The following is a 24077-nucleotide window of genomic DNA, read 5'->3' on the forward strand; positions in this document are numbered from 1 at the left end:
GAAGTTCTCTCTCCAAAGGTTTCAGTAAAGAATGTTTTACATATTCCCCACTGATCCTAGTGTCTAACAGATACTAGTAGGAGCCACTGTGGAATTCCAACTATGGAGAAATGGGATTTTTTTCTTTCCTTATTTTTAGCAAGCAACTTTTTTTTTTTCATCTGTTAAATGACCACAGAACAAACTAAATGTCTCTCTGGAATGGACTTCCTTGGCGAACTCTTCACCCAAGACAGCATTTTTATAAGCAGTTTTCAGAAACTCTAGAATTGTTGCTAGAAGAATCGTATATACCTCCCAGCCCAGGGTCTGTCTGCAGATGCTGCAGGTGACAAGGCCTTGTATCAATGACAAATATCTCCACATGTGCTCAGAATGCAGCATTCCAAACTTAAATGTTCAGAAGCTGTATCACACCAGATTGATGATGACTCAAAGTGCCCAAAGCAGCACAAAGACCCTAAACTGATCACGAAGCAGCTGCACAAACACGACGGCAAGACTTTGTCATGTCACTTGGCCATCCTCACACGCTCTGCTTCCGTGAAGTGGCAGGGCCATATGGCTGAGATCCAACAGCTCAGCACCCAGCCCGGGATTGAGGAGAGCATGGACCGCCTCTCCCTCGCTCTGGTCTCCTGGGGCCGCTCTGATGGTTCTGCCTGCAAAACAACGATATGTCCTTCACTTACGCCGTTTCTGTCTTCATATGTATAAAAGTCCTGCTTGTTTTCTGCTCAGATTCCTGCTTCCCAGAGAAAACTATGGTATCAACACAGATGTGAATGTTCACCTGTAACACCAGTGATGTAACCCAACACCATGTCATAAGCCCCCTTCTGACCAGTCATCTCAGGAAGGTAAGGATAGTTCAGTTTCAGAAGATGCTTACATACCGGCACATCACCTCAACGGATTGACCTTTTAAAAATAATAATCCAGCTGTATATTGAAAAATTGACCAATATCAGTACCAATTCCTAATAAAGCCATCCATGGAAACGGGAATTTGAGGATGCTGTCTCGCAGTGATGAACAATACGTAGTTGAAATCAGAAGTGAACACCATACTTGGGGGTAACTGCTAGAAACATTCTCATGAAAATCCAGAATAAAATAAAAGAGCCCACTATCATGATAATTATTTAATATTTTTGGTAGGTTTTGACAATTACAGGAGGTCATAAAACAAAAGTTTGGTGCACAGGTATAGAAAAGAAAAAGATAAGATTATTCTACTTTGCGGATGGCATCATTTTAAGCCTAGAAGCAGCCAAAGAATATTCAACAAAGTCATTAAAAAGTAAATATACTAAAATCAATAGTGTACCTATGTATCAGCCATAACGGCTTTTTTTTTTTAACTGTAATGTAAAAAGTTTCCTTTCATAATGGTAACTTAGACAGTAACTTGGGCCTGAATGGAAAAAAGGCAAAACATGAGATGAGAATAAATGAGACATTAGAGAGGGGGTGGGATCTCCGGTCAGATGGCAGCCTGGCCAGCAGAGAAGCCTGGAGCTGGTCCAGGAGGTGGTGGAGCTCCTCTGACGTGCCAGGCAGACCTCCCCACAGGGCTCTGGATTCTCTGGTTCCTCCTCCTGCCCCTGGATCCCCAGGCATCCTCAGGGCTCCCTCCCCACCTGCTCCCTGCCTTGCTTCAGAAGCTGCCTTGTCGCTGAGCCTCCCTCTGACACTCCATTAACGTGGTCCAGCTCCCCCCAGACCTACCCCCTTGCCCTGCTTTCTCTTCCCCACTTCACTCATCACCTTCAAACATCCTACATCATCAATTCAGTTACTTGCTGTCTCTTCCTACTAATCTCAGCTCCACGAGGGCAGGGGGTTTTCAGCCCATAGTGTTCACTGCTGGATGAACGCATCAATGAATGAATGAAACAAAATTGGCATAAATGTAAAACAAAGAAAAACACCAGAAAGAAAACATTAAATATGCTATGGGAATGACATGAAGAGTGACCATTTTTCTTTCATTTTCGAAACTATCTGTAAGATTGGGTTATTACCTTTAATTATTAAAAATAAATGTGTATTTTAAAAGGATTCTTCTTCTGCCTAGCTAGTTCATTTCCCAAGTTGTTTACTGGGAAACAGGAATGCACAGGGAGCAGACAGGCGCACCGCAGAGGTTAACGACACAAACAAGCAGGCAATCTGTTTCCATTCGGCCTCCGTTCACTTTCATTGTTTTAAGTCTTGAAATGTTCTTAACTCTGTTATCTGTGTCTTGAGACCACATTTTTATCTTCACCCTTTAATTACCATCTCTTCTTTCACACGGATCAAACTTTTCCTCCAGGTAATCCCAAACTGAAATTAGCTAGTAAGATTAATTGCACTTCATCGAAATGTTCTTAAATGTATACCCCTTTCTTTCAAGTGAATTCCTTCTTTTATTATTAATACTCAGTGAATTTTCTTCTTCAGTTTCATCACAGCTGCTGGATCTATTGTTTTTTTTTAAAGCCTACTCACTCTTAGCACTAACATACATTTTTGGATTGTTATCTTTTAAATTGAGTTACTAAAAATTAAAATCATTTGTTAGGTGGCTGCTTTAAGAAACATTTAGGATTGAGCTCAGATAAGACAGTTGATGGGACTTCCGGGCAAGATGGCGGAGTAGAAGGACGCTTGTAAGTCACCCTCTCCCACAAATACACCAAGACCCACATCTACAGACCCACTCAGCCAACCAGAGCACCTGCGGAACTCCAACAGATCATCGCCCTCTTCAAAAGATAAAGATGCCAAAAATCTGGTAGGAGAAAAGAAAAAAAGAAAGAACAAAAGGCAAAGCAGCGCGGGACGGGTCCCGCGGGGACGGAGCGGCAAAGGAGGACTGGCGCTCGCTCGCTGGGTCTCCCCTCTCCAACTGAGAGGCCAGCGGGACGGAGGGGGAGCCTCCGAGGCTCGGATCTGTACACAGCAGCCCTTGTCTGACAGAACTAAGTTAAACGGGCACAGAGCGTCGTTCCCCCCCCCCACACCCAGCCTGAGACACCGGCCGGCAGCGGCGGGCAGGGACAGGCTGCACAAGCCGGGCGGAGGACGGGGGCGGCTGCACGGAGGCAGCTCCGGGGGACTGCAAGAGGCTGGGCGCCGGGGCTGTGGGTGTACAGGACAGAACAACCTGGGCCCTCCATAAAACAGCAAGGTTGATGTGCTCTCGGGGGAAGGGTGCATACCCCCATCTCTGAAAACCCGCGGAAACTTTTCAGGGGAAGAGAGGCGGGGCCCAGGCACAGCCGCCGTATTCTCCGGCGCTGAGCACCCAGGCGGGGGCAGAGGCGAAACCTGCGTCCGCACCGAAGGGCTTAGCAGCCTCAAGGGCCAGACTGAGACGGGCCTACAGCCCTGGGCAGATAGGATCCTTCCATTCTGGTCCCCCAGAGAACTTGCTCCACAAAGACAAACAAGCAGCTGGGTCTTGGCTCGGAGCAGAGACGAGGCTGCCCCTCGGTCTTCCCCAGCCCACCCGCGGAGCGCGACCAGGGCGGAGCGCGACCAGGGCGGAGCGCGACCAGGGCGGAGCGCGACCAGGGCGGAGCGCGACCAGGGCGGAGCGCGACCAGGGCGGAGCGCGACCAGGGCGGAGCGCGACCAGGGCGGAGCGCCGAACGGGGCCGAGCGCCGGCGCAGAGCGCGCAGCCGCACAGAGCAGCGGAGCTACCGGCGGCGCAGGCAGGGGGAGAGCGGCCCCCCGCCTGTCGGGCAGGAACACAACCCCTGACTGAGGTGCTGGGAAGGGGCACGACCCGCCCTCCTGCCTGGCCAGTCTGCAACATCTGACTGTGGCATCCGGAGGGGCAGTGACCCGCCCGTCCGCAGCAGAGGAGAGCTGCATCTGACCCCGTGTTAGGAGAAGGCGCGATCGGCTTGCCGACAGGTGCTGGGAGCAGCACAGAAGAGGGCGCCAACAGAGGGCCTATGAAAACAAGCTGAGCTTCCAAAACAGTACGAAGACAGAAGGACATCACATTAAAAGCACACACACTCAAGGAGAACACCGACAAAACCCCCCTTTTTTTTTTTTTTTGGTGTTTTGTTTTGTTTTTTTGTTTTTTGTTTTTGTTTTGCTTTTTTTTAATCTGTTTTTACCTGTTCTATTTTCAATTACTCTCTTAATTTTTACTTCTTAATTCATTTCTATTTCTCTTGGGTTTTGATGTCCTGTTATTGATTAGACACAGGCTTCAAACACATATATTCATCTCCCCAACCCCCCTTTTTTTTTTAATGGTTTTAAAAGGACGTCTCCACCCGATTAATACTCTGCTTCAACCCGCTCTTCAGTTATTCATTATACATTGTTTTCAAACCCTCTTTCTCCCTTCTTTTAAAAATCTTTCTCTCTCTCTCTTATTTTTTTCTTTTTTTTCCTAAGTTGTATTCCTAAATAGGCATTAGATAGACAAAATCCTTAAGATCCAAAATAGACAACTGATACTCCATAAACCACAGTGCCAGAGAGGTATGAGCAAGATGAAGAAGCAGAGAAATCTTTCCCAATTAAAAGAACAAGAGGAATCCCCTGAAAGAAAGCTCAATGAAATAGACATCAATAGCCTACTAGATCAAGATTTCAAAAAAGGAGTGATCAAATTGCTGAAGGAATTAAAAGAGATAATGCTTAGAGAAATAAAATATGTCAAAAATGAAATTGAAGCTATAAAGAAGAGCCAAGCAAAATGGGAAAACTCATTGACAGAGATGAGGAATGATCTAACAGCTGTGCAAAGCCGACTAGTTAATGCAGAGGAACGAATTAGTGATCTAGAAGACAGGGCAACAGAAAGCACCCATTCAGAAGAACTACAAGATAAGCAAATAAAAAATAATGATAATAGCATAAGGGACCTATGGGATAATATAAAGCGTCCCAATCTTCGCATAATAGGGGTCCCAGAAGGGGAAGAAGGATCAAAGGGAATTGAAAAGGTTTTTGAAGAAATCATGACTGAAAACTTCCCAAACTTAAAGAAGGAATCAGATATACAAGTACAGGAAGCTCAGAGGGTCCCAAACAGGAAGAACCCAAATAGACCCACACCAAGACATATCATAATCAAGATGGCCAGAGTCAAGGATAAAGAAATGATTCTAAAGGCAGCAAGAGAAAAGCAAAGAGTGAACTACAAGGGAACCCTCATAAGGCTCTCAGCTGATTTCTCTACACAAACACTACAGGCCAGAAGGGAGTAGCAAGATATATTCAAAGCCCTGAATGAAAAAAAGATGCAGCCTAGGATACTTTATCCAGCAAGGCTATCCTTTAGGATAGAAGGAGAAATAAAGAGTTTCACAGACAAAAAAAAGCTGCAGGAGTTTAGCAACACTAAACCCATGCTAAAAGAAATATTGAAAGGGCTATTCTAAATAGAAAAGCAGCAGGATGCTACAGAAATGAGAAACTCACAACTGGAAAGGTGATAACTCATGAATTACAAATAAAGAAAACACGAAATTACAAAAGAAGACATACAAATCACTGAGAGTGGGAGAGGGAGGCAGGGAAATACAGAATTTTTTTTTCTTTCTTTTTTTAAATTTTTTTAACAGTAGGATGGGTTTGAGATCATGTTATTATCAGTTTATTAAAAACGGGTATAGGTTAATAGATTTATAAAAAAGGGTAACCACAAGTCAAAAATTTACAAGGGAGTCACAAAAATTAAATAAAATCCATGATAATACAAAGGAAAATTACCAAACCACAAAAGGAAGAAGAAAGGAACAAAGAGGATATACCAATTCAACTGCAAAGATAAGTTCAAAATGGCAATAAACACACATCTATCATTAATTACTGTAAATGTTAATGGACTAAATGCTCCAGTCAAAAGACATAGAGTGGCAGACTGGATAATAAAGCAAGAACCTTCAATATGCTGCATACAAGAGACCCACTTTAGGGAGAAGGACACATATAGATTGAGAGTGAAAGGATGGAAAAGGATATTCCATGCAAATGGAAAAGCCAAAAAAGCAGGTATTGCAGTACTGATTTCAGACAAAATAGACTTTAAAACAAAGGCCATAAAGAAAGATAAAGAAGGACATTTTATAATGATTAAAGGAGTGATACTAGATGAAGATATTACACTCGTTAATATATATGCACCCAATATAGGAGCACCTAAGTACATACAAGAATTACTAACAGAGATAAAGGGGGATATTGATGGGAATACAATCATACTTGGAGATTTTAACACTGCATTAACATCACTAGACAGATCTTCCAGACAGAAAATAAACAAGGCAACAGAGAAATTACATACTACAATAGAAAAACTAGATTTGGTGGATATTTTCAGAGCTTTACACCCCCCAAAAATAGAATATACATTCTTTTCAAGTGCACATGGAACATTTTCCAGGATCGATCATGTACTTGGACACAAAAGAAACCTCAACAAATTTAAGAAGATAGAAATTATCTCAAGCATCTTTACTGACCACAATGCCATGAAACTGGAAGTCAACAACAGAGAAACAAAGGAGAAAAAAAGAAAAGCATGGAGATTAAACAATATGTTATTGAAAAAACAATGGATCAATGAGGAAATCAAAGCTGAAATTAAAAAATACCTTGAGACAAATGATAATGAAAGCACAACCACTCAAAACCTATGGGACACAGCAAAGGCAGTGCTAAGAGGGAAGTTTATAGCGATACAGGCCTTCCTCAAAAAAGAACAATCTCAAATAAACAAGTTAACCCACCACCTGAATCAATTAGAAAAAGAAGAACAAAAAGCCCCAAAAAGCAGCAGAAGGAAGGAAATAATAAAGATCAGAGAGGAATTAAATACAATAGAGATTAACAAGACCATAGAAAAAATCAACCAAACCAAAAGCTGTTTTTTTAAAAAAGTAAATAAAATCGACAAACCTCTGGCCAAATTCACAAAGAAGAAAAAAGAGAGAGCACAAATTAGCAAAATAAGAAAGGAAAATGGAGAAATTACAACAAACAAAATAGAAATACAGAATATCATACGAGAATATTATGAAAAACTATATGGAACCAAACTGGACAACCTAGAGGAGATGGACAAGTTTCTGGAAACATACTGTCCACCAAAACTGAATCAAGAAGAAACTGAACACTTGAACAATCCAATCACTAGAAAGGAAATAGAAATAGCAATTAAAAACCTCCCTACAAATAAAAGTCCAGGACCGGACGGCTTCACCGGGGAATTCTACCAAACATACAAAGAAGAACTCATACCAGTCCTTCTCAAACTCTTCCAGACGATTGAAAAGGAGGGAATACTCCCAAACTCATTCTATGAAGCCACCATCACCCTGATACCAAAACCAGGCAAAGACACTACAAAAAAAGAGAATTATAGGCCAGTATCACTGATGAACATAGACGCCAAAATCCTCACCAAAATTTTAGCAAATAGAATCCAACAACACATAAAAAAGATTATACATCATGACCAAGTGGGGTTCATCCCAGGGACACAAGGCTGGTTCAACATACGCAAATCAATCAATGTAATACATCACATCAACAAGAGAAAGGACAAAAACCACATGATCATCTCAATCGATGCAGAAAAAGCATTTGATAAAATTCAACACCCATTTATGATAAAAACTCTCGCCAAAGTGGGTATAGAGGGAACATATCTCAACATAATAAAAGCTATATATGACAAACCTACAGCCAGCATAGTTCTCAACGGTGAAAAACTCAAAAGCTTCCCACTAAAATCCGGGACAAGACAAGGATGCCCACTATCACCACTCCTATTCAACATAGTCCTGGAAGTCCTAGCCACAGCAATCAGGCAAGAGAAAGAAATAAAAGGGATCCAAATTGGAAAAGAAGAGGTAAAAGTGTCATTATATGCCGACGACATGTTACTATATATAGAAAACCCTAAAAGGTCCACACAAAAGCTACTAGAGCTGATCAAAGAATTCAGCAAGGTAGCAGGTTACAAAATTAATGTTCAAAAATCAGTTGCATTTCTTTACACTAACGATAAATCAACAGAAAAAGAAAGTAAAGAAACAATCCCCTTTAAAATAGCACCCAAAGTAATAAAATATCTGGGAATAAATCTAACCAAGGAGGCGAAAGAATTATACACAGAAAACTATAAACCATTGATGAAGGAAATTAAAGAAGACTTTAAAAAATGGAAAGATATTCCATGCTCTTGGATTGGAAGAATCAATATTGTTAAAATGGTCACACTGCCCAAGGCAATCTACAGATTTAATGCAATCCCTATCCAATTACCCAGGACATATTTCACAGAACTAGAACAAATCATAATAAAATTTATATGGAACCATCAAAGACCTAGAATTGCTAAAGCATTACTGAAGAGAAAGAAAGAGGCTGGAGGAATAACTCTCCCAGACTTCAGACAATACTACAGAGCTACAGTCATCAAGACAGCATGGTATTGGTACCAAAACAGACATATGGACCAATGGAACAGAATAGAGAGCCCAGAAATGAACCCACAAAGCTATGGTCAACTCATCTTCGACAAAGGAGGCAAGAATATACAATGGAATAAAGACAGTCTCTTCAGCAAATGGTGTTGGGAAAACTGGACAGCAGCATGTAAAACAATGAAGCTAGAACACACCCTTACACCATATACAAAAATCAACTCAAAATGGATTAAAGACTTAAACATAAGACAAGATACAATAAACCTCCTAGAGGAAAACATAGGCAAAACATTATCTGACATACATTTCAAAAATTTTCTCCTAGAAGAAATAAAAGCAAGAATAAACAAATGGGACCTAGTGAAACTTACAAGCTTCTGCAGAGCAAAGGAAACCAGAAATAAAACAAGAAGAAAACCTACGGAATGGGAGAAAATTTTTGCAAGTGAAACCGACAAAGGCTTGATCTCCAAAATATATAAGCAGCTCATACGACTCAGTAAGAAAAAATTAAACTACCCAATCCAAAAATGGGCAGAAGACCTAAACAAGCAATTCTCCAAGGAAGACATACAAATGATCAAAAAGCACATGAAAAAATGCTCAATATCACTAATTATCAGAGAAATGCAAATCAAAACTACAATGAGGTATCACCTCACACCAGTCAGAATGGCCGTCATTCAAAAATCCACAAATGACAAATGCTGGAGAGGCTGTGGAGAAAGGGGAACCCTCCTACACTGCTGGTGGGAATGCAGTTTGGTGCAGCCACTATGGAAAACAGTGTGGAGATTCCTCAAAAGACTAGGAATAGACTTACCATATGACCCAGGAATCCCACTCCTGGGCTTGTACCCAGAAGGAAATCTACTTCAGGATGACACCTGCACCCCAATGTTCATAGCAGCACTATTTACAATAGCCAAGACATGGAAACAACCTAAATGTCCATCAACAGGTGACTGGATAAAGAAGAAGTGGTATATTTATACAATGGAATACTACTCAGCCATAAAAACCGACAACATAATGCCATTTGCAGCAACATGGATGCTCCTAGAGAATGTCATTCTAAGTGAAGTAAGCCAGAAAGAGAAAAAAAAAATACCATATGAGATCGCTCATATGTGGAATCTAAAAAACAAAAACAAACAAACAAAAACAAAGCATAAATACAGGACAGAAATAGACTCATGGACAGAGAATACAGACTTGTGGTTACCGGGGTGGGGGCGGGGTAGAGGGTGGGAAGGGATAGACTGGGGTTTCAAAATTGTAGAATAGATAAACAAGATTACACTGTATAGCACAGGGAAATATACACAAAATGTTATGATAAATCACAGAGAAAAAAATGTGACAATGAGTGTGTATATGTCCATGAATGACTGAAAAATTGTGCTGAACACTGGAATTTGACACAACACTGTAAAATGTTTATGAATCAATAAAAAATGTTAAAAAAAAATAGCTTAAGTGATAAACAAATCAAGTTTCAAATTTGTAACTACTTCCCCTGTAGACATGTTTTTATGACTTATATGTTCCACCTAGAAGTATGATTGCTGGGTCTATGATTAACTTTATAAGAAAGTGCCAAACCATTTCTGAAGTGGCTGTTATCATTCTGCATTCCTACCAGCCATCAATGAGAATCCCTGCCTATCAGCATCCTTGCCAGCATTTGACTTTTTCCTTTCTTCTCTTTTTGTTTTGGATTTTTGCCATTCTAAAAGGTGTGTACTGTATCCCACTGTGGTTTTAATTTACATTTATCTGTTGACATAATGTTGAGCATCATTTCATATGTTCATTTGCCATCCATACACCTTCTTTAATGAACTTTCTGTTCAAATTTTTGTCCATGTTAAAATTGAGTTGTCTTACTAACTTGTAAGTACTGTTTATATATTCAAGATGCAAGTCCTTTGTTGACTACATCAAATAGTCGTCTAACTTCTGGGTTTTTTCCCAGTTACTGTGAATTCCTAATTATTCGTGGGCAGCTCCTGAGGAGACCTACAAGAACAATAGAGCAGCCACTCACCTCTGAAACTGTAACTTTATTAGGGTACTTGTAACCCCTTGCCGTTGTTGAAGGGATTTTATCTGTTTCCAAGTCCGTAATATACTGCGTAGAAGGGAGAAGTCCTTTTCCCTTTCTAAATCATAGAGCTGTTTTGTATTACTACAATAACAATGGTAGATCAAAAATATGTTAGTGGCTTAGACTGTAGGCCATTAAAAATGGCCTAGAAGAATGTATTGCACTTACTCTTCTGGATCCCCCACCTTCTTCTTTTTTTTTTTTTTTCATTTTACCCACATTTTGATATAGAGAGTGAAATTCCTTTTAGAGAGTCATGCCTCTTTAACTTAAAGATTTTTCACATTTTAGCTCTGCTAAAATCCATGTATTTCCAGATTTTCCAGACATTCTGTAGTGTATTTATTACACTTTTTCCAGATTAACAAATAGAACCATTGCTTCAAGTTTTGAGATACTTTGCCTGATGGGGTAGGGAGCAGATTATTTGGATACTGAAATAATATACTGTTTAAAGATGCTTATTCTGGCTTCTTCACTTTGCAAACACATATAGTATGGAGAATTACAATGATTGATTTTCTTTTTTTTCCCCTTTGTCTTTCAGCATTTCTGTCTTTTCTTTTTTTAATTGAAGTGTAGTCAGTTACAATGTGTCGATTTCTAGTCAAGCATAATGTCCCACTCATGCATATATATATATATATATATATATACATTATATATATAAATATATATATATACACACACACACACACATTCATTTTCATATTCTTTTTCATTAAAGGTTATTATAAGATATTGGATAGAGTTCCCTGTGCTATACAGAAGAAATTTGTTTTTTAATCTGTTTTTATTTATAGTGGTTATCATTTGCAAATCTCGAACTCCCAAACTTATCCCTTCCCAGCCCCAACTGATTTTCTAACATTAAATCATCCTTGCATTCCTGGAATAAGCCTAGCTTTTACATTATTTGATAAAATTCTGTTCAGCGTATTTGTATCTATTTCACAAATGAAATTGGGCTGCAATAATTTCTGTATTGTTGTTAGGATTTAATTTCAAAGATAAAATAAACTCACAAACTAAGTTGAAAAAAAAAAAAGACAGTTGATGATGGTTACCAGTAACACTTGAAGAAAAAGGACCTTGATTTTTGTACACATAAGGGTCAGTTTGGAAACTAGTTACCTAATTGCTTGGCAGAATTCTTAGTATGTATGGAATATTTTGGAATATTTTAATGTGAGGATCCTTAGCCTGAGGGATATTTCCATGAAAAGGGCCTTGGGGCTTATTTCCAGCCATTCTCCTTCTTCAGTATACGTGAAGGCATCCCTAAGAAGGGAAATCTTGGCCCCATTCTGGTTCCCAAGAAAGACCCCAGACAGTCTCATTAAGTTTGGATTACAACCTGGTGATTATGGCCTGGGAATAAAAGTTTATATGATAGCTTAGTTTAATTTTATTAAAAGGTTTATGGCTTGTCATTTCTACATTTTTCTGGAATTGATCAAGATTTACTACCAGGCCAAGTCCAGGCACTATTGGAATTAGGTGATCTCATAGCCTTCACGAAAGGACTTCTTAACCTTTCAGAAACACCAGACGCTCCCACTCAACCAAAAATTAAATTGGCAGCTGTCTTCCTGCTCTAAGCACAGTCCAAGTGGCAGAAAGCGCCTGAGGTTGTCAGTTCCCGGACAACTGTTTGTACATTTCTCTTCAGTGACCCACACGAGCCCCATCAAGATCACTTTGTGGGGTCCTGACTCCTTCCTCTGTTCTCTTAGCCCCAAAGAACTCATGATGTAATATCCTGGCAAAGTAAGCTGGCCAGAAGATGTTTGCTTGGCTGCATCCCATCAGAAAAGCTATCACACGTTTATCCTAAAGCAGTATCTAAAAGTCCAAGACAGAAATGTCAGAGCATATGTTAGGATATTCTGCATGATTAGAACTTGATCTCACATCAGTGACCCACAACTAAATTCCATGTCCAGATGATACTTCTTGAGCCTGGTTAGCCCTGTTACAGGCTACAGGTGAGGGATAAATACAGTGCACCAGTGGAGGAAATCCCTCTGAGCTGGGCCCGAAAGGGAGCTTAATTGGAAATACCCATCCAGGGAGAAACCATTCCTAAGGGGTAGTCATTAGTGAAACCAGGACATGGCATCTGGCTGAGACTGCTGGTTCAAGCTGCTGGACCCATGGCTACCCTGGTAAAGACTACATTTCTTAGCTCCTTTGCAGCCATATGTGGCCCTGCAAGTCACTTCTGGCCAATGAAATACGACTTGAAGCGGTGCACACAACTTCTGCGTTGTTTGCCTAGGGGGAGGCGGGGATGTTTTCCATTTTCTCTTTTCCCTTCCCCACCGGCTGGGAAGTGGACAGAAGCAGAAGCAAGAGGCAGCATCATGAACCACAAGCTGAAAACCATGAGCTGAGCAAAGAGAAACAGCTCGTGAGAAATCGAGCCGCTCCCCCAACCCCACTGAGGCACCGTACCAGCTCTGAGCAACTGCACTCACACTGCTATGTGAGGCAGACATACACGCTACTCTGTTAAAGCCAGTGTTATTTTGGCCTTTGTTACAGCAGTCAGAGGTGTATTCAAGTAAAACAAACCAAAAGTCAAGACCTGAAAAGTAGAAAATTCGTCTACCATGCTGTTTTAGTTATGCAGAATGAGAATACAAGATAAACTAAAGTCAAAAATGAAAATTAAAAAATAAAGTGAGGGAAGATCTCTTCACTCAGGCTGCTGTAACAAAAAGCATAGACTGGGTGGGTTGTCAATGACAGAAATCTATTTCTTACAGTTACAGAGGCTGAGAAGTCCAAGATCAAGGTCCTGGCTGACGTGGTGTCTAATGAGAGCCCTCATCTCGGCTTACAAATGGCTGCTTTCTTGCTGTTTTCTCACGTGATAGAGAGAAGTCAGCTCCCTGGCCTCTTCTTATAAGGAGCCCACATTCCTGAGGGCTCCACCCTCACACTAACACTCCTCAAAGGCCCCATCTCCTAACACCATCACACTGGGGGTTAGATATCAACATATGAATGATGGGGGTGGGGGGGGACACAGACATTCAGTCCGTAACAGATGATCAACTTAAAAGGAAATGCTTCAGAGCAAATTTTGTCAACACTGAAGACCCACTAGGGTGCCCCTTTTATCCCCATCCAGGGACAATCACTCAACAGGACTGAAATAAGCTCAATGTCATGGCTGGTGTAACTTTGCCCTTGCCTCATGGAGCAAGATTTGGGGTTTGTTACTTTGGAATAAACTTAGATTCTTCTGTGTGTTGTAGGAGAACAAAGATGAATGAATGGGGAGTTATTCAGCCTACAGCTAAAAAAAATACAACCCTTGGATCTTAATAGTTAATATTAAATGTGGATGATCCCAGATCACTGGGCTGTTGACTCACTCTTATGCATGTCCTGTAAACACTGCCCTCTTAGAATACTCTGCTGACACTCAGTTTCTGCATTTATTATTGGTTTACTCAACCAAATCAGAAAAAAAAAAAAACACTAATCCATGGATAGGGAACCCCTAGACTTCAGTCACCATAAAAAGTGAGAATTATTTTCAGTTGTCTCTTATATGGGCCTAATAATGATTTGTTAATTATCTTTCTAATTAGTTTTATGATTAAATCTTGTATAGCTCTTCAGTGTGCAATCAGCACTAATCTCTGTCCTCTTGTAGAAGCCCATGGAGTTTTCTCATGAGTCATGTAAAGACAAGGAAGCATCTTTTGTATCTCAAGTAAAATGTCAGTGACAAAATTAATTAGAATAAAATGATATCCTGACACTTACTAGAAATGTGTCACTATACTCACCTTTGCTAAAATTAGGAACTAGTTACTTCCCATAATCCTTCTAGGGGTCTGCAGCATCTTTGAGTGTGGGAAATATCACTCTTCCCAGGGAAGGGGGTCACCTCTGCAGGTTCTTGGGTTCACGTGGTCTGCAGAGCCAACCTCTTCTGGAATTTGCACCCAGATGTCTCCAGCCCATGTTTCAGAATCTCAGGCTTTGCCAGCCAAGGCCCTCACTAACGGTGTGTTGAGAAGTGTTTAACAATCAACCCTCTGAAAATGAGGGGGAAAAAAATCCCCCTACCTAAATCCTAGTATTTGCTGATTTCTCTGGTATAAACTGTCCTGTGTGGCTGATTTCAAGCTACAAATACATATGCCGTCATTGAACGTGGTGCTCTAAAGAGACACTAGTGATCAGGTCCTGGGAACCAGGAACAACTGGGCCTGGCGCACCACTGGCCCTGCCCGGAGCCATACGAGACCTGGCCGAGCACTCAGGCATCACTAGAGCCCAGGACTCCATCACAACCCCTACAGCAGGCGATCTGAGCCTCCTGTTGCATGGTGTCCACACCTGTGTTTCCTGGAAATTGAACCTAAATTATATCTAAAAGAAATTATATCTAAAGACTGAATGGATCAAATTTAAGAATTTTTGGCTAGAGCACATCACTGGTGATGCTGGGACCTCACACTGCATCAGTTTAGAAAATGTGAGGCATCTGGTATTCCTGCAATTAGTGATGCTCATCCTGACCCCTGGGTTTGGGCAGCAACAGTCCCACCATTGAAGCGCTGTCTACCTGGGTCACGATCTTCCCTGCTGGTGACCTCCCTACTCCCTCGCCCTCCTAGCCACCTGTGACCACTGTCTTCATGTGCAACATGTCATCTCTAAAACCACACCAAAACACTCACTTGAGTGGACATCCCCAGCCTCCTGGATCCATCGATCAAGCACACTTCACAAAGGTTCTGCCTGGTTTGCTCCAGGGTCAACGAAGTACCTGCTTTCAATCTCATCAAGAAACAAATTGGGTGGGAAATAGGATATATTTCTTTAGCATTTGTCATCTTGCAGATTCTGTTCTTGACGTTGCAAATCTTATTTCCTGTTTAGGACATCCTCTGAGGCAGGCATGACTGTCCCTACTTTCCAGATAGTAGGTGCCAGGGCCATGTCTGCTGACGCTGCAGCGCACTCCCAGGTAAGGGAAGCAGCCTGTCAGAGGGATGGGCACTCGGTGGAACTAAAACAGGAACCAATTTACTAAGCTAAAAGGAACCAATGGTGATTTTCAACTAGGGAAGTAATATAATTAAGGGAGTATATTTTAAAAATGAGTTTGATGGCAGTATTCAGGTGGGATGAAACTGAGGTCAGAGAGATGGTTTGGAAGGCAAGCCCAGTCATCCAGAAGCTCCTCTGGGGGCCCAGATGCAGCCAAGAATAAAGAGAAAGGGGCAGGATCTGGAGACATTCTGAAGAGGACACTGATGGGAAGGTTTTTTTCTTGACGTGCCAAGGCTATTCAAAGAGTTCACAACAGTCAACATTTAGTCCAGATTTTGAGGCTGGGAGACCGGGAGAACTGGGTTGACCTTGAAAAGATGGTGCGAGCGGGAACACTTCGGAGTTTTGTGCATGGATTGCTGTTGGAGTCTCAAATGTGGAGAAGGTTCCAAAGAGGCCGTGGGCGGGGAAGGCAGAGGGCCAGAGGCCATGCTCTGGGGAGCCTCCCCATGCAGAAGGCGGAGGGAGGGAGACCAGAGATGCCAAATCAAAGCAAAGAGCCAAAGGAAAGACTGGATGAGAACCAGTCAGGGAAGGACCAGAAAAGCTAAGGGTATGGTATTCAACTCATGTTATTTCAAAGATTTTTATGTTCTCCAGAGTATTTAAAATTAAGGGCAGTATAGACAATATTCAATTTAGCATGTTTGGCTAAATAATATCATTAATAATAGGGCTTTTTTTTTTTTACAATGGAAAATTTTGCAACTAAGCCAGGGATGTGACATGTCCCACAATGAGAAAGACTAGACATGGTCTCACAATCTAGATACAAAGGCCGGTAATTATAGGACAGCCAGCTCAGTCTTCAGACAAAGAGGAGTCCTGCTCAGAAGGAAGGTGTTTGGAGCCAGGCCACACATGCACTCAAGTTCCTGAAAGTATGGATACTTTGAGGACATCCTGTCCTCAGCCAGCCAAGTTGACTCCCATCCCTTTCTCGAAAATTGCAGCCCAGGAGATAGCTATCCTCAAAACACTGGCTTTCCTCCAGGATTGTGGCAGTACTGCTTGGTTTCTTTTCTTTGAAAACTGTGAGATTTTATTTCTTTTAAGGGCTTGACACTCTCACAGTCCTTGCTGGTATTTAAACTGCCTCCCCCATGCTGTGCTGCCCCTGTCAAAGGCTTACACAAGATCTCACCAAAGTTAAAAATCAGCTTAAGGTTTTCACCAAGTACATTCCACATAATAAATAAGACATGAAAATCTCACAGAACTGGAAGTTTGTCAAACAATCTCACTACACAGAGCACAGTCAGCCAAAAAAAAGGTCTGTGCTACAAAAGCAGGCAGATAATGACAAATAGGTATTTGGTCTTTGTCCCTGTTTCTGGCCGGGTTGATATTCTCAATGAACCCCTTTCCACAACACCTGAGTTTGTGTTAATGAAGTGACTTGGAACTTTCAGTCCTACCCTCCGAACTCAGGAGAGGGAGAGGGGCTGGAGGTTGAATTCATCCCCAATGTGGATGACTTAATCAATTCTGCCTATGTAATGATGCCCCCACCAAAACCCAAAAGGACGGGGTTTGGAGAACTTCTGGATTGGTGAACCTGTGGAGATCTGGGGAGAGCAGTGCATCTGGAGAGAGCATGGGAGCTCCACCCACTTTCCCCATACCTCACCACAGGCGTCTCTTCCCTCTGGCTGTTTCTGAGTTAGATCCTCTCATAATAAACCAGTAATCCAGTAAGTAAAATATTTCTCTGAGTTCTGTGAGCCACGCTAGCAAATTAATGAAGCCTAAAGAGGGGGTCATGGGAACCTCCGATCTACAGCCAGCTGGTCAGAAGCACAGGAGGCAACCTGCTCTTGTGACTGGCATCTGAAGGTGGGGGTCAAGGGCCAGTCTCGTAGGGCTAAGCCCTTAACCTGAGGGATCTGATGCGACCTCCAGGTAGACAGTGCCAGAAATGAGTTGAGTTGTGGGCCACCCAGCTGGTGTCTGAGCATTGCTTGGTGGTGTGGGAAGTCCCCTCACCTCACTGGAACTGGGGACAGAATATATATTCAAAGACCAAGCATGTCAATAATCCTATTGATAATGCTTACACTGTGTTCTAATGCAAGACACACAGTTTGGGGATTTTACTTTTGTTCTGGTTTTACAGACAATTACGTCCCAACTCACAATCAGTTGAAAGTAGTTAGTTGTGTCCATGTGGCTTTGGGCGACTGCAGCCAGGATGGAGAAACCCCTTAGAGACCAAGGCGGGAAGAAGACAGGCAGGGCAGGGAGAAACAGAGCAGACGGTGTGATGGTGAAGAAAACAGGAGATGTCCAAACAAGCAAAAAGAAGGACTAATACGAGAAGAGAAGCCCGGAGTCCCTTACTACCACAGCAAACAGGCTTGGTTGTCAAACATGACATCTGTCGCTCGGAAGGTATCACTGCATAGCACAAAACTCAAATTCAGTGGGGACCCTCAACCATATTCACTTAAATTATACGCCATAATTTTCCTGGCATGAAATTTATTCTATATTTAAGAAATTATCCATCCAAATGTTTTAGCATTTTCCAAAAATATGTTGTGGCCCGGACAAGTACAATTTGATGACTTCACATTTTGAATTAGCTTATTGTACCCCCAACTAATGTTGGATAAAGGAAGTTTTATTGTCGTACAGTTCCCCTGCTGAGTGTAATGATGCCTCACTGAATAATTGGAAATAGATGGAAACTGAAATTTCTGAACCTTGACATGAAGACTTCTTTTTTAATTAAATATGGCACATATGTATTAACAGATATGCCTGTGAGATTAATTTCTCTGTAGATGGAATTAAAATTTGATTTATATATTAAAAAACTTTAAAAACTGCCTTGTAAACCGTAATGCACTAAAAAGAACAATCCAGCTCTTCTCAGAGTTGGCAGTCAGGTGGGTGGACAGCAGAAAGAACTACGGGCCCTGCTGGGTGGAGGCAGGAGCTGGTCCAGGCTGTGACTGTGACCTTGAACAAGGCACTTTGCCCCCCAGGGCCTTGACTAACTCATCTATGAGTGAATCACCTATGTGGATGCTGTGTTCGCTTCAGAAGCATTTCTAGAGCTCCTACTAACTGGCTAGGGCTTGACCACACAGAGGTACAACCTCTGGCTTAATAGGTTATCAAAGAACTTTGAAGCTATGCTGAGGTATGGGGGTAAATAAAGCCAGAAATGAGTTCAAGACAAATGACCTGGAGATCTTAGTTGCAAAACAGTAAAGATTACATATCCACTCCCTGTTAACATCGTAGGAAGAATCGTCTTTCATTTCTCCTGCGTAGGAAGTGCTGAACGCTGAGGAGCCCAGGGTCCCGTGCAGACTCAGCACCACCTACTGGCTCCCCGGGGAACGTCGACCCACCCAGTCCAGCCCACGGCTTCACCTCGCCGGCAGAGGGGTGGGGCCATGGCGGTGTGGACAGCTGCGTGGAACTCAAGGCCTGAAGGGTTGACACAGCTTCCCAGCCTCATAGGCAGGACCACACACAAGCAAAACAATATAAATGCTCTCAGTATAATAAGACAGGAATCACTCTTCTGTTTGAGTCTGAGATCTAATCTGGGTAACAGTAATAAGATCACATCACCTAGAGACAAAACTCCAGCCCTGGCCTCTGGCTCCCCATCCTACATGTGTTCCTTTACAGAGACTCCTGGTAGATGGTGGCCAAGGCAGCCCTTGGGCCCCTTTTCTGATCCTTAAGGCTGTTTTAGCACGAAACCAGGCTATATATTGGCTTAGCGATTTTCTATCAGGACTATCCATTTGGGCTTTGAAGAGAAAATGGAATATTTGTTCCCGCAGGAAGACACAGACTAAATAGTGATGTGCTGTCTGCGTTCCTCCACCAAGCAGAGCCTGAGTCAGAGGCTTGCATGTGGGTGGCTTATTTCCCGGGAGGGGTTCTGGCCCAAGGAGCACAAAGCAAGGAAGAGGGAACGTTAATGCCAGAATGTGCCCTCCCAGGGTCTCTGCTGTGCCCTCTGACCCTCTGTCCAGCCTGGACCTCCTGAGGGGCCTTATGGGATGTATCTCAGAACTGTCTGCTGCAGGAAATAGAGGCAGGACCCCACCCCAGGTCTCCCAAAGTCTGGATCGTGCAGGTGCAAACAGAGTGGGCCCCTACCTGCATCCTGCACTGCAGCCTCTGGCAAGCCCAGGGCAGAGAGGAAGAGAACACGTGTGCAGAGGTGTGAGACTGCACCTGCAAGGAGCAGTCGGAGCCCTCAGAGAGCCGGCCTTGGAATACTGGAAAGTGTGATCCTGTTTTGGCTCAGCAGTAAAACATTTTGGACATGTCACAGATGATGCATGACCCCCACCTAAGTTATTAAAACATTACTGATTCACTGAGTAGGTAGAAAAATATACACGCTCCTTTCAGCCTGTACAGCCTGTAAAAGGGTACTTCTGGTCAATTTTGACGATCAGTGTGCGACCGGACTCTGACTTCAACAGTCTTGCTGTGAATAATGATATTATATTTAGAAATCCATTCTTGAAACTAAGGCTATGCATGAATGGTTCCTAAAATACAGGGAGTTATCATTTATGTGGCTAATTACATTTAAATAGGTAGCTAAAATGCATAATAAAGATCCAAACAGCATTTTGCCACGGAGAGGGATTAATTGAATAGTTAATAGCGCTCTCTATTTAGCATGAATAATTAAGAAGTCCACAGGTAGTACAGGCTGAATTCCATTACAACGAAAGACTTCTGGGCCAATACCGGTGCATAGCGAAAGCAACATTCCACGCAACTAACCAGAAGGATACACAAAACATTCACCTAAAGATGGAGGTAAGAATTTTTGACCCTAAGCAATATGCACTGGATTTTTCAGTATCGCCATGTCAGGCAGGATACATTCTGTGGTCTGTTCGTCTCGGGTTCAGGAGGACAAGGCATGTTATTCCAGGAGCAAATTGCATTGCTTCGTTGTTAGTGTGGCACTTTTCGGGGAGGGGGAGGCAAAGTTATTGACTTATTTATCCTGCACATTTCTGGAGATTATTATTCTGGTTTTAAATGCAAATAGCACATTTTACATGCAAAATACACTGGAGTTTTTCTGTAATGAGCATCATTCCCTGTACAGGTTCCTCTGTGTAATTTAGTATCTAAAACTCCCTTCTACAAGCAGACTTCACTTTCTGCTGTAATAGTGGGGGTCCTGTACCGCACGGTCAGGCTGGTTTATGGCACCGTGAGACCTCCCATCTGCTGCTGGCACTTCTCCGGGTTTTCACGTAAAGCACCAAGGCTGTTTCTCCCTCCTTAAGCACTTTTTCCTGTAATGACTATTTACTGCCTGCAGGCAACAAGAGTTTCTGGTGGATTGAATTACAAGGCAAGTGCTTTGGCCAAAATCCAAATTAAAATCATGGTTTCCCCACTGATCACCTGGAAAGATATAATTAAAAGAGTTCCTTGATTAAAAGATCAACAGTTTCCAACGTTTTAATGTGTCTTAAATCAAAATGCGTCTTAGATTTGACGTGCATATTTAATATGCTGTCAGCCAAGCTCTGCAATCAATTCTCTCCTACAACCAAGGAAATATGGCGCTAAAGCAAAGAAACAGCACGCAGATCACTGTCTTGCAGGAGGGCGCAGAGAGAGTTCAAAAGCAATGATGTTTAAGGTAGTGCTTCTCAAGGTTTCTCCCGTCCAGCACACCTTTAGGATGTGACCAGGATTACAGGTGTGGTGGAAATTTACAAAGACTCCTAGGTTGGTGTTTGCTTTTTTCTTTTTTCTCCCTCCCTCTCTCCCCTCCCACACTTGTGGAACAGCTGCACTGGACAGCATGCCCGGCCTTACACATTACAAACCTGCTCACATCGCAGTGCCTCCCCAGCCCTGGGCACTCGCCTTCCCCACTCTACATCGTCCACGGCAAACATCACGACCTGACTTATGAGATGCTTCACTTACTTATTGTGGCCTCCTCTCTCTCTCCAGCAAGGCCCCAGAGGGAGGAAATCTTTGTTAGGCTCACTGATAAACCCTAAAAGCAGTGTTGTTCTAGGCACAAAATAGGCTCCGTAAACATCACTGGAAAGAATAACTATTTGAATGGGTGACTATTCTAATGGGGAAAAATAAACAAACAAACGAATGGATAAACCAGATAATTACAGGCTGTAACAAAAGCTGAGTGATGAGAGAGTAATTAGGGAGGGCCCCAAAGGGAGGGGGATCTTCCTGGAGAGGTGACAAGCCCAGACCAAGGATGACAGTGTCACAGCATGTGCTTTCCAAGCGATGCAGCCAAGAGCGAGTCCTGGAGAAGAGGGAGGAACAACTGTCCAGGGGGAAGGTGGCCGGTGAGGCTCATTCCGAGCCCCTGGAGAGGAGAAGGGAGGAGACTGGGAGGAAGGTTAGAACCAGCTCCTGCTCAGCTCAGAGGCCACAACGGAGAGTTTGGATTTTATTTCAAAAGCAATAGGAAACCCCTGAAGGATTTTTAAGTCACTTCAGGAGCTACATGATCTGAAACTTTCTGATTCTTTCTCCGGGGAAGAGTGCACGTTATCACTTGAGCATCTCTGGTCTGAGCCAGAACTTGGTACCTCGCTCATTGATCCTTAAGTATTATGATTCCTCCTTTTCCTCCTTTATGGCTTCAAAAAGAGAAGTCCTTAGCAACATCTCCCAGGCCTTAGCAACAACCTCTCCACTTCTGTACAGCTCTAGGCTCTGTGATTTCACGCTGTTTTGAACCCTTGTCTATTGCTTGGGGAGGGAGTTGCCTCCTCTCTCTCCTTCTCTCCCCCTCCCTCATCACCCTCTCTCCATGTCTCTTCTCAGTGATGACTCCTGAGTGAATCTGGAAAACCAGCTTCCATCTGTACTGCTAACTTCTTGACTCTGCTCTTTCTAGACTTCTCTTCTTCCATGTGAAGTAGGCTATCGACCACTCAAGCAATCTCGAGGCTAAATGAAGTTTCTCCCTCTTTCCCTGAAGAGAATTTGCAATCCTGCCTGCCTTTACCCCTCACCTTTTGAGGAAATACACTCACAGCCATTGACTGAAGACTGGACTTCCCTTGGCACCTCCCTGTTAACGGCTGCCACTCACCCACAGATTGCTCTGGCGCAAAGGCACCCCCCCTCACTTTGCCAGGTGTACACAGGATCACACAGCTCCCCCACGTAATGGCAAGAATGTAAGGCCCCCCCATTCACTTTAGCAGGTATGCACAGCATTACACAGCTCCCCCATATAATGGCAAGAATGTAAGGCCCCCCCCTATTCACTTTGCCAGGTGTACACAGGATCACACGGCTCCCCAACGTAATGGCAAGAATGTAAAGTTCTTCCTTCCGTGTGATGGCTGTGAGCAGGCTTGGATGACCCCTCCTCAGATGCGGTATTTGTATCATGTTACTAACTCAGGGAGGGCCTTTCCTTTGCCTCTAGTCAAATAATTCTCACAAGCAAACACACAACATGAAAGCACTCTTGAGATGATACTCTGCCAGGATTTACATTCATCTTTAAGCTGCAGTTTCCATGTTGGAAGATAATTCTGAACAGAGAATTATGCCCAGGAATCACATTTTCTAAACCTATTTTACAGCTGAACTTACATTATGATGAGACCCTTCAATCTGAGTACTTGTACCCTGTGTCCTGGGTCTGGTGTGAGGATTACATGAGAGAATCACGGAGCATGGTCCTGGCAGATTAAAGCCCCACGGTGTACAAGGCAGCACCGCCCCCATCCCTCTGCCGAGAACAACTACACCTTCTCCCAAAACTACAGAGATACCATTTAAATGGTACTGATGAGCCTGCAAGAGTGAAAAAGCCCTGAGCTAAAGGCATGGTGGAAGTGGGAACCCGGAGGGGGCAACGGAGCAGGGAGTGAGGCTATGTACTGACAGCATGCTTGTTGGCCTTGTTTTGCTTTTGCTTTGCGAGCTTATGGGCACAGAAGTGAATGCCCAGGCCAGTCCTGGGGGATGGAGGACGGGAGAGGAGTTTAAGAATAACCCCCTGCCCACGGCTCCCACGCGGGGTGACCGAGGACAGGGACGTTTCCCTTGGTTCTGACTGGGGACCTGGAGGTCAGCTCAGGAAAGGACCATCATCTTGACAGGGGCCCCTCGAAATGAAGCAACACGGACCAGCAGGGACTAAGGGAGCTAGACACCAGCAGATGCAGGAGCCAGGTGGGATCAGGGTTTGCAAAAGGACACCTCTGAGCTCTGCCAGCGCGAACAGTTGGCATCATCCATGCACACAACCACCAGTCCACTGCAGACACCTGTACGAGACCAACCCCGGAAGAGATGCTGACTCACCTACCCAGGCTGTACCCGCACTGGGAGTTTGGAGTCAAGGACTGAAGTGACTGAAATTTGAAATGATGAAAGCTGCATTTTTTTTTGCATACCCAACCTCATTCCTGTAGAG

General features: G+C 43.1%; 1 protein-coding gene across 2 annotated transcripts in view; it reads right to left on the reverse strand.

Annotated features, from left to right (window-relative positions):
• L3MBTL4 (L3MBTL histone methyl-lysine binding protein 4) overlaps positions 1-24077 on the reverse strand; it is a 332768-nt gene that overhangs the window by 256382 nt on the left and 52309 nt on the right. Inside the window, exon 1 of one of the 2 annotated variants that reach the window (XM_072949220.1) lies at positions 3210-9201. The exons of the other annotated variant lie outside the window; for it this stretch is intronic. The gene's annotated coding sequence lies outside the window, so the exon portion shown is untranslated. Of the gene's footprint in view, positions 1-3209; positions 9202-24077 lie in introns of those variants that run through there. 2 annotated transcript variants of the gene reach the window in all.

The sequence above is a fragment of the Vicugna pacos genome, chromosome 24 (genome assembly GCF_048564905.1).
Source record: "Vicugna pacos chromosome 24, VicPac4, whole genome shotgun sequence".
Taxonomy (NCBI): Eukaryota; Metazoa; Chordata; class Mammalia; order Artiodactyla; family Camelidae; genus Vicugna; species Vicugna pacos.